We start from the raw sequence: 17,011 nt of genomic DNA, 5'->3' as shown, positions 1-17,011 counted from the left end.
TGTTTGATAATTTGTATGTTTAAATACATCATGTCTTCGAGTTTTTCTCCGACGTTTATGGAGTAGAGTCCTTGTTCTAGGATGAGGGAGTAATTGTGGATTGGTTTTGATGTAAGACTCATATTATGTTTATATCCATTGGATGATTTCACTTGCTTTGTTTCGACTACTCGATCTCTTAGTCGTGTTGATTGATTGTGTAGGAATTGCCAACCTCGTAGAGGGAATACCTTAGATCGTACACCCGAGGGGCCTTAGTGACAGGGGTAACCCGTTCACGGACATCTAGGGTACTTCCATGAAAGGAGAGGCAACTCCTTCACAAGGAAGTAAGAGACCAAACTAAGCTCTTTAATTCTATCTTTGATAACATCAATTAGAGTTGTGTCCTTGTGATCTACCGAGGCGCCCTAGTGACAGGGGTTAACCATAACAGGATTTCATAGGGATCGTCTTTGTTTGGTGCTTAAGGATAATTGCTTTAGCTTCCGGCGAATGCTTGCTGATGGGCAATGAGTATAGGATAGTATGTGATACATCAATACCACCACAATGAAATCGAACTCCTAGAACTCTTCAGTACCCAGGTTGATTTCTTCTCGTTGCTAGTTCTCGTTTCCGCTTTCTAATCTCTTTTCTTAGATTACTTACAACCATCGATAGTGTAGCTAATCCTAAGTGTCCCATCACTAGTGCTTATAATCAGTCCTCGTGGGATCGATATTCTTTATTACTGATGACGAATCCGTGCACTTGCAGAAGCGTAACAAATTTTTGGCGTCGTTGTCTGGGACTACGTCTATAACATTTGTGATAGTCATACTAGATTAGATTAGATTAGACTTTGTTTTCTTTTCCTTTATCTTTCCTTTAGTTTGCATTTAGAGCTAAATAATTTTATTCTTTTTTTTTTCTTTCTTTACTTTCTGCATTTTTATTAAAAAAACCAAAAATAATATTATTTCATCTTTTCTTCTTTACTATATTTCATATTTTATTTTTGTATGTGAAGAGCTAATCTTTCAGGACAGCTTCTACCGTTTGATCCAGAGATCGATAGGACTTTCCTGAGAAGAAGAAACCTATAGAAGGCATTTCAAGCAGCACAAGAATCTTCAGAGATGACTGATAAATTGTTGAAGGATTATGCGCACCTTATGCCCGAGGGGTTCAATCTAGCATCACTCGACCGCCAATCGAAGCCACCAACTTTGAAATCAAGCCTGCAGTAATTCACATGGTTCAGCAGAATCAATTTGGAGGAGGACCGCACGATAATCCAAACCACCACTTAGAGCTTTTCTACGAGATCTATGGCACCATGAAAGTGAACGGAGTCCTTCAGAATCAGTAAGGTTATTGCTCTTTAGATTCTCCCTGAAAGAGAGAGCCAAGCAGTGGCTAAATTCCTTTCCAGCAAATAGCATTATATCCTGGGCGCAGTGTGAGCAGAAATTCCTGGACAAATTCTATCCACCAAGCAAAACTGCTCATATGAGGAATTTGATTGCAAGCTTCAAACAAGTAGACTCAGAATCATTATTTGAAGCCTGGGACAGATTTAAAAGTATGTTGAGACAGTGCCCCCATCATGGCCTTGAGAAATGGTTGGTTCTACACACCTTCTACAATGGAATCAACTATCACACGAAGGTATCCCTTGATTCTGCAGTAGGAGGAGCACTAATGAACAAGAGTCTTTATGAAGCTGAAGAGATCATAGAGAATGTGGTACAAAATCACCATCAGTGGGCATCAGAAAGATCTGGTGGTTCTTTCTCAGGGAATCCAATAACAGCGTCAGGGAAATTCGATGTAGATGCAGTCACTCTCATGTCTGCAAAGCTAGACGCTCTGACTAAGAAGTTTGAGGCCATGGGGAACAACAACAACATGGCCAATGCAATAGTTTGTGTTTGTGAGACTTGTGGAAGTACGGATCATGCTCAAGATACTTATCCCCTGGGGCCAATACAAGCATAGATAAACCAACTTGAGCAGTGTGATGCGATAGTCAGCTACAACCAAAGACAAAACAATTGGTACTTCAACAAATACAATCTAGGTTGGAGGAATCACCCAAACTTCTCATACCGGAACAATCAGGACCAAGGGCCAGCAAAACAACAGAGCTATCAACCTGGACAACAGAGCTACTCACCTGGGCAGCAGAGCTACTCATCTGGACAACAGACTTTTCAACAACAACCTTCACAATTGTCCAGGATTGAAAAGATGCTTGAAGAAGCTCTCTCAGAGCAAAAAGAGATGAAGAATGAGATCAAGTTGTTAACTCAAAGAATGGAAAATTCTGAGAAACATCAAAAGATGCAAGATAACCAGATAGCCCAATCTATCTCAAAAGCACAGGGAACATTCCCAGGGAAGCCAGATATAAATCCAGTGGAACACTGCAACCGCATCGAGCTGAGGAGCGGATGAACTTTGGGAGACCCCCAAATCATTACTCAAAAGGAACGTGACTCAGAGAAAGGCCCTCTCCCCTAATGCCCAATTAGACTCAAAACAGGGATGGAGAGGAGGTTACTAAGAAAGTTGAAGGAACTCCTCAAGTTCCCCCATAGAGTCAGATGATTCCTTTCCCTCAGAAACTGATAACCTCCTAGAAGGATGAAGAGTTCAACTGATTCCTGAAGAAGATCAAGGAAATTTGCGTAGAAGTACCACTGATAGATGCACTACACCAAATACCGAAGTTCGTAAAGTTCTTGAAGAGTATTTTATCTAACAGGAGGCAGAAGGGTGACTTCGAGACCGTAGCATTAACAGAGAATTGCAGCACTCTACTTATGGAAAATACTCCACCAATCAGGATCCAGGAAGTTTCTCCATACCATACAAAATTGGTTCTGAACTCATACCAAGAGCTTTCTGTGACTTGGGGGCCAGCGTTAGCCTACTTCCGTACTCTTTATGTAAGAAGTTGGGCCTCCAGAACATTAAACTGACTACTATGGCACTGTAATTAGCTGACCATTCATGTAGATACCCAATGGGAATAGTGGAAGACATGCCAGTAGAAGTGGGTGGATGTATCGTTCCTACAGATTTCATTATCTTGGATATGGAGGAGGATCCCAAGATACTAATCATCCTTGGAAGACCATTCCTTGCCACAGCTGGAGCCATCATTGATGTGAAAAATCACAGGTTATCTTTGGAGATCGGCAAAGAAAAGATCGAATTTGATTTATCTGATTCCTCCATCTGCAACCCTCTTCTCAGGGCAATTCTAGCAAGATCAACATACACAAAGTCGAGGAGTGCAGTTTCCATGAGAGTTCCCCTCCAGCGAGCAATAAGAAATACATGTCCTGCACGAGCGAAACTAAAGGCGCAAACTGGAGCATTAACCCTAGGAGGAGAGTCATGCTTCCACGGGTTTAGTCCACATTAACTGAAACAGGGGTCGAGCTAAAGATCTAAAACAAGCGCTTCATGGGAGGCAACCCAAGGGTTTTTCATTCTAGTTCTTTGTTCTAGTTTTGGTGAGTTTAGTCGAGTATTTTTATTATTTCTTTACTTTTGGGTATTCATTTTCAGGATGTGCAGAGCCTCCACAAGCTGGCCGTGAGCATTTCATGGGCGTAGAGGCGTCATAGGAACTGAAAGAGCGAAAGGAGAGTCACCGTGAACCTAAAGGAGTCAGCTGTGTGATCCCACACGGTCGTGCGAAGCCAACAGATGGATGAAGGCCATGGGCCGTGCAACTTTGCACGACCGTATGGCCTATGCATAGAGAAGAAGGACACAGGCCGTGCCAATCGACATGGTCATGCGAGACTGCCAAAGAAGGAGAAGACTCAGGCCGTGCCAATTGGCACGACCGTGAGACTTGTGCAGAGAAGAGGGAGGAATGGGTCATGCCAATTGGCACAGCCGTACGACCTTGGCCGAGGGGAGAAAAGAGGAGGTCATGCCAATCAGCACGGCCGTGCAGAATCCAACCTAACCCGGCTGTGTCTATAAGACACGGTCGTGCCCCTACCCATGTGTGTTGCCCACTTCTCCAAAAAAAACCCTATTTTCATCTCCTTCAAAAGCCTTCTCCTCCCTACTACACCTCATTAAACCCTAATTTCCCACCTCTAGAGCTCATTTTTGCTTAGATCTACATCTAGATCTAACACTTCTTCAAGCCACAAATCTGACAAAAGAGAAGAAACTTCCCTTATTTTCCTTCCTCTCCTCCTCTCCCATCCTCAAGACCCATCTCCATGAGAAATTCCTCAACCCTGCACCATGTCACAGATCTTGAAGAGACTTTGTCGAGAAAGCAGTGGATCTGGCGAAGGAGATGCACCGGGAGGCGACAAAGGCAAAGGGAAGGCGTCTTCTTCAAAGGGCAAAGGAAAAAGGGTGGCACGCAACGAAGGTAACGAAAACGAGTTCAATATTATTTTTAGAAATCATGAACAAAAAGCTAGATATGATATCCTTGTCGCTAGGAAGATTACATGCACTAAATATATAGATCCCATTACTATGGGCATGCTAGGAATTAGGGATGATGTAGATTGGATGATTAGTTCCTTAGATTGGAATGATATTATGTATGCTCATGCACTGACTTACCCCCGCCTAGTCCTTGAATTTTTGAGCTCGATTGATGTTAAATTTTCTTCTAAGGATGACTATGTAGGGGTCATAACTTTTAGGATGATGAATAAAGAAGTTCGGTGGACTTTTAGTTATTTCAATAATTGTTTTGGTTTACCCATTGGTGGTGCCCATGGATTTGATGATGAAATAAGATGGAATGAATTTTGAACATCGATAACCGGATCAAAAGACCCATATGAACCCTCTAGAGCCAAGGCATCCCGCATGCAAAACCCAACCTTTAGATACCTTCACCGAGTGATGAGCAAAATGATCTTTGATCGAGGAGAGAATGATGGGGTGGTTAGAAAGATAGAACTCTATTCTCTTTGGGCGATGTTGAATAAAGTTGATTTTGATTCCTGATTTCATTTTTTGCAAACTTTGTTGAGGGCAGCTAAGGCATCTTCAGGGATGATAATGATTAGTGGATTGATCACCCAAGTAGAATTCAATCAGGGTTGTGTGCTTGATGGATTAGAGGTAATTCATGGTAATGACAAGATCGATATCGATTCTTGTCTTGCTATGAAGATAATTTGTCGGGATGAGAATGAGTTTGCCTTCCCTAGGACCAATGGTTTTCTATTACCCCTTCCATGCCTCGAGCGCACTTCAATTCGCAACCCCGTGAATTGGGTGATTACTGATTTACACCCCGAGACTGTGCCCTCCATTATAAAATAAATCGAGTACCACCAAGAGCCTATTGGGATTTTCAAGCCGCAAAAACCGCTTTTTCGCGTTGTGGAAACCCCGATTCCCATGCCATCGGCTCCGTGCGAAGTAAAATAATTTCGTAAAATTTTGAGTACGAGTTTCTAACCCCTGGATCTACACTAGATTTACATGTTAAGAGATTTACCCTTGATGCGAAGCCCTTCGCAAACCAGCTCGTCCAAAGGTTCGCCGGATCTCGAGATCGTCAAGTGTACGATCCTCTATGCGTATCCACACGAACAAACTAGGTGGAGAAGACCAAACAAAGGTGTGCTAGCACCTTAGGTTGTTCGGCCAAGGAGGAGGAGAGGGAGAGGAGAATGAGAGCAAGGAGATGAGATGAGGAAGAAGAAGGAATGAATTGGCTTGAATGAAAATTAACTCATCATTCCACCATAAGTGGTCGGCCACAATTGTAACCCCATTCCATTTAATGTGGTCGGCCATTAAAGAGGGGATTTGTAACCTCCATGAGGTGGCACACACATGTGCTAACTATGATGATGTGGCACATCATCATTAGTCCTCCTAATGCCAACTCACAAATGAGGTGACAAATAGTCAAGTCAAACTTGACTTTTCATCTTCCTCTCAAGTCAAGTCAAACTTGACATTATAACTCCTATGGTTGATCAAATCCAACCATTTGATTCAAGCCAATTTAATATAATGAATCTAATTCATTTAATTAAATTGATTCAATGAGTCATAATCTAAATTAGACTCATTGAACACATGAATCAAATTGAGTCCAACTCAATTAGTTCAATTAGGATTACTCTTAATCCAATTTGATTCATAACATGAATCTAATCCTCTTGGTTCATCATATGAACCAAATCTCCATCTAATTGTCCTTTGTGTGTGACCCTATAGGTTCTTGTAATGTTGGCAATGCTTCTAAACCCATTTTGAAGCATAAGTAATGAGCGGTATCTAGCAACACATCATTACTATACAAGTTACAAGAATATTGAGATCCAACATCACCTTGTGACTACTAATTGTGACTCCTCACAATATATGACATTGTCCTTCTATCCTAAACATCTAGATTGATTAATGTGAGGCATAGACCTCTAATCAATCTAAATCTTGAACTCCAAGTAGACTCACTTAATAAAATGAGCTCAATATCTCATATTGACTCATTTGGGCATGGTCATGCACTTCGTGGTCTCACTCTATCAAGAATATCGATGTCGCTCCCGTCATATAGGAGGGATAGATCCCATCTACATCACTCACATCCCTCTGCATAATTCGTTACATACCCAGTAATCGCCTTTATAGTCCACCCAGTTACGGGTGACGTTTGACGAAGCCAAAGTACGTAACTCCATATGTAGGGATCCATGGTGACTTCAGGTCCAAGGACTAGTAGTCATACTAATAGCCACATGAGAAAGTATATGATACTCATATAACGATCCATGATACTTTCTCATGGCGGGTCATTCAGTATACATTCTCCAATGCATACCCATGTGTCAACTTGATATCTCTATATCCATGACTTGTGAGATCAAGTCATCGAGTTGACCTACATGCTAGTCTTATTACATTAACATTGTCCCTGAATGTTAATACTCGACTAGGAATGATTAAGAGTAGTGTTTCCTATATCATCTCACTATCGATTCAACCAATCGATTGATATAGGTGAGAACCTTCTACTCAAGGACGCTATTATACTTAGTTAGTTGGCACCAATACATGTAAGTATAGTAGCCAAAAATAAATGTCTTTATTTATATAAGAATAAGATACAACGAGTCCATACAACAATCATCAAATGATTGGCTCTAGGGCTCTAACTAACAATCTCCCACTAGCACTAGTGCCAATCAGTGTAGGCTCTAAGGCCTAATGACTTAGTGTGACCATCATGCTTTCTTTGTGCCAAAGCCTTGGTCAAGGGATCTGCGATGTTAGCCTCTGTGGGTACTCTGCAAATCTTCACATCTCCTCTCTCGATAATCTCTCGAATGAAATGGAAGTGCCGTAGTATGTGTTTGGTCCGCTGGTGTGAGCGAGATTCCTTAGCCTGTGCTATAACTCCATTGTTGTCACAATAGAGTTCAATAGGGTCAGCGATGCTAGGAACCACCCCAAGTTCAGTGATGAACTTGTGAATTCAAACTGCCTCTTTTGCTGCCTCTGATGCAGTAATATACTCGGCCTCTATTGTAGAATCAGCAATTGTGTCCTGCTTAGAACTCTTCCAGCTCACACCACCACCATTAATGCAAAACACGAACCCAGACTGTGATCGATAATCATCCTGGTCGGTCTGGAAGCTGGCATCACTGTAACCCTTTACAGCTAGCTCATCATCGCCTCCATATATCAAGAAATATTCTTTAGTCCTTCTCAAGTACATAAGAATATTCTTGACCGCTATCCAGTGACTTTCACCTGGATCTGATTGGTATCTGCTCGTCATGCTCAAAGCATACGAGTGAGCAGGACAAGTACATAGCATGGCGTACATGATAGATCCAATGGCTGAGGCATAAGGGATCTGATCCATGCGGTCTCTCTCATCTCTAGAAGAGGGACCTTGAGTCTTCGAAAGACTCATGCCATGTGACAACGGCAGAAATCCCTTCTTGGAGTTCTGCATGGCAAACCGTAGGAGTACTTTGTCAATATATGTACTCTGACTTAAACCAAGCAATCTCTTAGATCTATCTCTATAGATTTGTATCCCTAGAATGCGGGATGCTTCACCTAAGTCCTTCATTGAGAAACATGTCCCTAGCCAAGTCTTGACAGACTGAAGCAAAGTGATGTCACCCCCAATGAGTAGTATATCATCCACATACAATATAAGGAAGATAACTGTGTTCTCTACAACCTTCTTGTAGACACAAGGCTCATCTTCATTCTTGATGAAACCAAACTATTTGATTGCATCATCGAATCGAAGATTTCAGCTCCGAGAAGCTTGCTTTGGTCCATAAATGGACCTATACAGCTTACATACTCTGCTAGTATGTTGTGGATCCACAAAACCCTCAGGTTGTGTCAGGTACACATTCTTGAGCAGGTTTCCATTCAGAAACGCAGTTTTGACATCCATCTGCCAGATCTCATAATCATGGTATGCTTCTATAGCAAGCATGATCCGAATGGACTTAAACATCGCTACTAGAGAAAAGGTTTCATCATAGTCAATACCATGAATTTGCTTGAAACCTTTAGCTACCAAGCGACCCTTATAGATAAGTCCATCCATGTCAGTCTTTCTCTTAAAGACCCACTTACACACAAAGGGTTTGACCCCTTCAGGTGGATCAACCAAAGTCCATACTTGGTTAGTGTACATGGATTTCATCTCGGATCTCATAGCCTCTAGCCATTGCTCGGAATCTGGTCTCATCACAGCTTCCTGATAGGAGGTGGGCTCATCCTCTATGAGCACAACGTCATCATGGTCAGATAAGAGAAATGAGTATCTCTCAGGCTGACGACGTACCCTATCAGACCTGCGAAAAGGTATGTCTACTTGAACTGGTTGTGGTTCCTCAACTCCTTGTGGAACAACATCATCCACAACACTTTGTGGTTCCAGTTCAACTTCCATCGAGGCTTCAGTGCTATTGTTCGCATCTTGAACATCCTCAAGATCGAATGTACTCCCACTAGTCTTTCTAGAAACCAAGTCCCTTTCTAGAAAAACCCCAGTCTTTGCCACAACTACCTTGTATTGATTGGGAATGTAGAAGTAATATCCATTAGTTTCCTTGGGATATCCAATGAAATAGCACTTATCATATTTGGGTCCCAGTTTGTCTGACACTTGACATCTAACGTAAGCCTCACAACCCCAAATCCTCATAAAAGACACCTGGGCATCTCTCCCAGTCCATATCCTATATGGTGTCTTTATCACGGCCTTGGATGGAACTCGGTTGAGTATAAAAGCTGCCATGTCTAGAGCATAGCCCCAAAGAAATGTAGGAAGATCTGTGTGACTCATCATAGACCGTACCATATCTAATAAAGTACCTTTCCTCCTTTCGGATACACCATTCCACTGTGGTGTTCCAGGAGGAGTGAGTTGGGATAGAATCTCACACTCAGCTAGATAGTCACGAAACTCATGGCTAAGGTATTCTCCACCTCGATCTGATCGAAGTATCTTAATACTCGTGCCAAGCTGGTTCTGTACTTTATTCTTGAATTCTTTGAACTTTTCAAATGATTCTGACTTATGTGTCATCAAGTACACATAACCATATCTACTGAAGTCATCAGTAAATGTGATGAAGTACCTATAACCGCCTCTAGCAGCGACATTGAAAGGGCCACATATATCACTATGTATAAGTCCTAACAAATCAGTCGCTCTTTCGCTGTGCCCACTAAAAAGAGTCTTGGTCATCTTGCCTAGTAGGCATGACTCGCACGTCTCATAAGATTCAAAATCAAATGAGTCCAGCAAACCATCCTTATGGAGCTGGGATAAGCGCTTGTCATTTATATGACCTAAGCGACAGTGCCAGAGATAGGTTTGGTTCATGTCATTTGACTTGAACCTCTTGGTATTATGTTATAGATAGGGCTCTCAAGATCTAGAATATAGAGTCCGTTCATCAAAGGTGCACTACAATAGAACATATCTTTTAAATAAACAGAACAACATTTGTCCTTTATTATAAAAGAGAAACCTTTCTTGTCCAAACAAGAAATTGAAATTATGTTCTTAGTTAAAGCAGGCACATAACAATAATCATCCAACTCTAGTACAAGCCCAGAGGGCAGAGATAGAAAATAAGCCCCTACAACAACAGCAGCAACTCGTGCTCCATTGCCTACGCGTAGGTCCACCTCGCCCTTCGTCAATGCCCTACTATTTCTCAGCGCCTGCACATTAGTACAAATGTGAGAAGCACATCCGGTATCTAATACCCATGATGAAGAAATAGATAGATTGACTTCTAAAACATATATACCTGAAGTGGAAGTCTCACTTCTCTTCTTCTTATGATCTTCCAGGTACACCTTGCAGTTCCTCTTCCAGTGCCCGGTCTAACCGCAGTGGAAGCAGGTAGCATCCTTGGCAACCCCTCCTTTAGGCTTCAGTGCCTTGCCTTTGCCCTTGGCTTGGGACTTTCCCTTGCCTTTGGGCTTGCCCTTGCCCTTATGTTTCTGAACCATCAGAACAGATTTGGGCTTAACCTTCTTAAGGTTGAGCTCAGCAGTTCTTAACATGCTAAGTAGCTCAGGCAGTGGCTTGTCAATTTCGTTCATGTTGTAGTTCATGACGAATTGACTGTAGCTATCTGGCAAGGACTGCAAGATCAGGTCAGTGGCCAGCTCTTGGCCAAGTGGGAACCCCAACCTCTATAGGTTTTCTATATACCAAATCATCTTGAGTACATATGGGCCCACGGGAGTCCCGTCTTGCATCCTGCACTTAAACAGTGCCTTAGAGATCTCAAATCTCTCATGCCTCGCTTGTGTAACGTCCGCCCCTCTGGTAGGGCGGAGTTACGGGAACATACATGCATATTAATCTATTTCTAAAGCAACGGAAGTATTTATTTATATATTCTTTTATAATTTTAGTTTATTTTTCTTTTAAACCCAATAACTAATTATTTAAACATTTATAATCATATGAGCATGTTTAGCATAACTTTAAATTTAAGAAGTCATGATATCAATTTCTAACATAAGCATGAATAAGTATTAAGGAATCATGCAAAACATTCACATAAGGTAGGCATAGTTCATATCAAGCTTAAATTAACATAAGCGGGTCTTTTTCCTTAGTCGAGCCACCACCACACACATCTCTTGCCCCTCCTGCTGCTCCCTTAGTTTATCCATCCTTTACCTTTATCTGCGGTACAAGGAAAGTAAGCTATAAGCACACAGGCTTAGTAAGATCCTTTCCTACTCACAAAACCCATGTATCATAGCATAATCACATAAGCACATAGCATGGAGGCATAATCATCTAAAACATCATATCGTGTAAAAGAGCATCATAACATATCATATTATTTTATATAAAAGCATCATGTCATACCAATCATATCATGGAAGAACATCATGTTATATCATATCATATCATGAAAGAGCATTATGTCATATCATATCATATCATAAAAGAGCATCATGTCATATCATATCAAATCATAAAAGAGCATCATGTCTTAACATATCATATCATAACCTATCATATCATAAAAGTATATACAAGATGTCTTTCAAAAAACATGCATCATGACATGTGCAAGATGTCTTTTAAAAAAAATATCATATAATACTTAAATATAATCTCAACATGAGGGCCCGGCTATGTACCACATAACATAAATGCGCGCAATCCCTAGGACGGGGTAGCTAGTCCCGAACCTACTAGGGAATTAGGTCCGTACTACGTCCATCGACCTAGGGGCGAACTAAGGAGTCCATCCCTTGGACACTAAGGTCTGGTACAAGCCACATAAAAAGTAAAGTAGCAAGTCATATTTACTTATCATATCATGAAGAGTGCTCTTAGTCCCAATCAATAGGGAAGCAACCCTTAGGCCTTTACTTGTCATATCACAAAGAGTGCTCTTAGCCCCAACTAATAGGGAAGCATCTCTTAGGCCTTTACTTGTCATATCATAAAGCATGCATACTTGAGCATATAGCCCATCATAAGAGTCATTATCATGCATGATTCATAAGCATACATAAATGAGCATATGACATATCATAGGGAAAACATAATCATACATGGAAAACATTAACCAGCATCTCCTAATTCATATCATAGCATGTGAGACACATAGTAAATCATAATTGGGTCTCTAACCCTAATTCCATGGAGTGGCCGAAACTTACAAGGTATTGAATCTAGGTTACAAGTAACATAAAAGCATATGAACCCTAAACCACTTCATAACACTTATCATAAAGAACATCATGAGCATGCTTAGTTTAGGTTCTAAGCTTCCTAGGTCTTTTAATCCTATTATGGCCGAAACTTGCCAAGCATGAATCTAGGTTACAACATAAAAGCATATGAACCCTAAACCAACTTCATAACACTTATCATAAAGAACATCATTAGCATGCTTAGTTTAGGTTCTAAGCTTCCTAGGTCTTTTAATCCTATCATGGCCGAAACTTGCCAAACATAAATCTAGGTTACAAGTAACAAAAAAAGCATATGAACCCTAAACCAACTTCATAACACTTATCATAAAGAACATCATTAGCATGTTTAGTTTAGGTTCTAAGCTTCCTAGGTCTTTTAATCCTATCATGGCCGAAACTTACCAAACATAAATCTAGGTTACAAGTAACATAAAAGCATATGAACCCTAAACCACTTCATAACACTTATCATAAAGAACATCATGAGCATGTTTAGTTTAGGTTCTAAGCTTCCTAGGTCTTTTAATCCTATTATGGCCGAAACTTGCCAAGCATGAATCTAGGTTACAAGTAACATAAAAGCATATGAACCCTAAACCAATTTCATAACACTTATCATGAGGAACATCATTAGCATGCTTAGTTTAGGTTCTAAGCTTCCTAGGTATTTTAATCCTATCATGGCCAAAACTTGCCAAACATAAATCTAGGTTACAAGTAACATAAAAGCATATGAACCCTAAACCAATTTCATAACACTTATCATGAGGAACATCATTAGCATGTTTAGTTTAGGTTCTAAGCTTCCTAGGTATTTTAATCTGGTTATGGCCGAATGTTTAAGGAGCATGAAACTAAGTCTAAGAAACATACAAGCATAAGAATATCAAGCTAACTTCATATCATATCATAAGGAAAACCATGAGCATATTAGATTTGATTTTAAGCTTTCTTAGACCTTTAATCTCATCATGGACGAAACCCTAAGTGGAATGCATCTAGGTTCTAAGCAACATGCAAGCATGAAAACATTAAGAACTCTTCACACCATATCATAAGGAAAGTCATGAGCATGATAGATTAAATTTTAAACTCTCCTAGGCCTTCATTTCTATCAAGACTGAAACCTTCTAGGCATAGGTCTAGACTACAAGCAACATAAATAAAAACATGAGAATTTTAAACAAAACTCATATCCTAAGTTACATATCATAAGGAACATCGTGAGCATGTTTAGTTAGGTCTTAAGCTTTCTTAGGTCTTTTAATCTTATCATGGCCGAATGGTTAAGGAACATGAATCTAAGTTCTAAGCAACGTACAAGCATAAGAACACTAAACTAATCTTCTATCATAGGGTACATATCATAAGAAACATGGTGAGCATGTTTAGTTTAGGCCTTAAGTTTCCTTAAGTTTTTATACTTTGGTGGTCGAAAGTTTCAAGAAGCAACCCTAGATTTTTAAGCAATCTAAACTCATGGAAAAACACATGAACTACTTATACCATAGGTGAGGGGATACTTACTTTCTCTTACTTGGTTTTTCTTAAAAGAAGGTACCCTTGTGAAGAGGAAGAAGAAAGCTTCTCCTTCTAGTTCTCCCTTTTGCTTCTCTTGCTTGTAAGGAGTAGATATTGAAGACTTCTTCTTGTGAATTAGTTTCCTTAGGGAGAAAACCTTAGCTTGGATTCGGAAATGGGAGAGGGAAGAGTTCTAGGTCTCGGTGGAGGAGGAAGAAGGAGAAAGAAGGAGGAGGAAGAAGTAGCCAACCTTTCTTTCCCTTCTCTTCTCTCATTCTTATTTATCCTTAATGAGGAAAAAGGAAGAATGTCCCAATTCATCCTCTTGACTCCTCTATTCTCTCACCCTCTTCATTCCCACGAAAATAGAAAGAAGAAGAAAAAGGCAACTTGCCTTTTGTCTTTTGCTTGCTTCTTCTCTAAGCCAAGAGGAAGAGGAGGAAAGCTACTTGACATTCTCTTGCTCCCTTACTTAATCATACTCTTACTTTTAACTACAATTTCTATTCTTTGCTAATCATATATCATTCATGACTCTAGTGGTTATCATACCCATTTAGCTTTATCTATTGTGAGGGGTTTGTGGTTCAAGCCTTAACTTCTCTTTCTTTTTATTTCCTTTTTGGTTCTATTTCCATTTCCCTTTTATTCTAAAAGAGAATACCCATATGTATAGCTTAAATATTTCATGGGTGTTATAGTACCCCATACCTCATAGAAAGTTCATCCTCGAACTTAAAATAGTTCCAGGTACTTCCATTTTATATCGTCTTCGCGTTCCCAAGTGGTTTCTTCGAACCTTTGATTTTGCCACAGGACCTTTACTAAGGGTACCTCTTTGTTCCTTAGTCTTTTGATATCTCAGTCTAATATCTGAACCGGTCGGCTCTCATAACTTAGGTCCTCTTGAACCTATTGTTAGTTAGAGCCCTAGAGCCAATCATTTGATGATTGTATGGACTCATGTATATCATATTCTTATATTAATAAAGGCAATAGTTTGGTTATTATGCTTATTTGTTTTAGTGCCAAATAAACTAAGTATAGTAACGTCCTTGAGTAGATCGTTCTTACCTATATCAATCGATTGGTTGAATCGATAGTGAGATGATATAGGGAACACTACTCTAAATCATTCCTAGTCGAGTATTAACATTCAGGGACAATGTTAATGCAATAAGACTCGCATGTAGATCAGTTCGATGACTTGATCTCACAAGTCATGGATATAGAGATATCAAGCTGACACATGGGTATACATTGGAGAATGTATACTGAATGACCCGCCATGAGAAAGTATCATGGATCGTTATATGAGTGTCATATACTTTCTCATGTGCCTATTAGTATGACTATTAGTCCTTAGACCTGAAGTCACCATGGATCCCTACATAAGGAGTTATGTACTTTGGTTTCGTCAAACGTCACCCGTAACTGGGTGGACTATAAAGGTGATTACTGGGTATATAACGAATTATGTAGAGGGATGTGAGTGATGTAGATGGGATCTATCCCTCCCATATGACGGGAGCGACATCGGTATTCTTGATAGAGTGAGACCACTAAGTGCATGGCCATGCCCAAATGAGTCAACATTAGATGTTGAGCTCATTTGATCGAGTGAGTCTACTTGGAGTTCAAGATTTAGATTGATTAGAGGATGACACGGTCTATGCCTCACATTGATCAATCTAGATGTCTAGGATAGAAGGACACTTGTCATATTTTGTGAGGAGTCACAATTAGTAGTCACAAGGTGATGTTGGATCTCAACATTCTTGTAACTTGGGTAGTAATGATGTGTTGCTAGATACCGCTCATTACTTATGCTCCTAAATGGGTTTAGGGCATTGCCAACGTTACAAGAACCTATAGGGTCACACACTTAGGACAATTAGATGGAGATTTGGTTCATATGATGAACCAAGAGGATTAGATTCATTTGATGAATCATATTGGATTAAGAGTAATCCAAATTGGGCTAATTGAGTTGGACTCAAGTTGATTCATGTTTAAATCAACTTAATTTAATGAATTAGATTCATTATATTAAGTTGGCTTGAATCATATGGTTGGATTAGATCAACCATGAGAGAGATTTGATCAAGTTTGACTTGATTTGAGAGGAAGAGAAAAAGTCATGTTTGACTTGACTTTTTGCCACATCATTAGTGAGTTGGCAAGATGTGGACCGATAGGATTGCTCCACATCATCAATATGTGCCACCTCATGGAGGTTACAAGCCTCCATAGCATTTAATGTGGCCGGCCCACATTAAATGAGGAGGTTACACATGTTGCCATGTCATTTAGTGAGGTGGCAATATGTGGACCAATAGTGTTGATCCACATCATCCTCGAGTGCCACCTCATGGGGGTTACAACTCTTAATGGTTTCATATTAATTGCAATTAATGCAATTAATTTGGTGGTTTTACCAATGGAGAGTGGCCGGCCACTTTGGGTGTGAATGAGAATTTGATTTTCATTGAAGTGGTGCATCTTCTTCCCACTTCCTCTCAAGCTCTCCCTCTCCCTCTCCTCCTTACTTGGCCGAACCTTACCAAGGTGCTAGCACACCTTTGTGTGAGGTTTTCTCCATCTAAGTTGACCGTGTGGATACTTCTAGAGGACCGGCGCTTTACGGTCTTGAGATCCGGCAAAACCTTGGAAGAGCGGGATTCGCGTAGGGCGCGCATCAAGGGTAAACACTTTTTCTCGTAGATCTAAGTAGTAGATCGGTTTTTGAACTCGTACAAGAAATAGTTTTTCGAATTTTGTATATGAATCTTTGCACGGATCTACGGTTTGGGTCTTTCGGGGTTTCCGCGACGCGAAAAAGCGATTTTCGCGGCCCGAAGAACCCAACACCTGTACTGTCTGTGGTTTGATTACTTGGTCCGTGCTCGGAATACATTTCTTTAGCATCGAAACGTGGAACACGTTGTGGATAGCTGACATCTCCTGAGGCAGCGCTATCTCGTAAACTACCTTGTCAACTCTTTTCAGAACTTGATATGGTCCCACATAGCGCGGGCTTAGCTTTCCCTTCTTCCTGAACCTCATCACTCCTTTCATAGGAGCTACTTTGAGGAATACTGAATCTCTGACACTGAATTCTAATGGCCTTCGTCGCTTATCTGCATAATTCTTCTGTCGACTCTGAGCAGTTTCTATTCTTTGGCGGATGCTCTGTATAGCACGGGTGGTGTTGTCAATAAACTCTATTTGAAATCCCATCTCCTTCTTTTCACCGCCTTCG

The 17,011-nt window shown here is 40.5% G+C and overlaps 1 pseudogene; it reads right to left on the bottom strand.

Moving 5' to 3' along the window:
* Nucleotides 1-1,526: 1,526 nt before the first annotated feature.
* Nucleotides 1,527-1,598, bottom strand: LOC121994314 (annotated as a pseudogene).
* Between the last annotated feature and the right edge of the window lie 15,413 nt (nucleotides 1,599-17,011).

Source organism: Zingiber officinale, chromosome 1B (genome assembly GCF_018446385.1).
Source record: "Zingiber officinale cultivar Zhangliang chromosome 1B, Zo_v1.1, whole genome shotgun sequence".
Lineage (NCBI taxonomy): Eukaryota > Viridiplantae > Streptophyta > Magnoliopsida > Zingiberales > Zingiberaceae > Zingiber > Zingiber officinale.
Note: the sequence above shows the minus strand (reverse complement) of the source record. Positions and strands in the feature narration are given on the sequence as shown.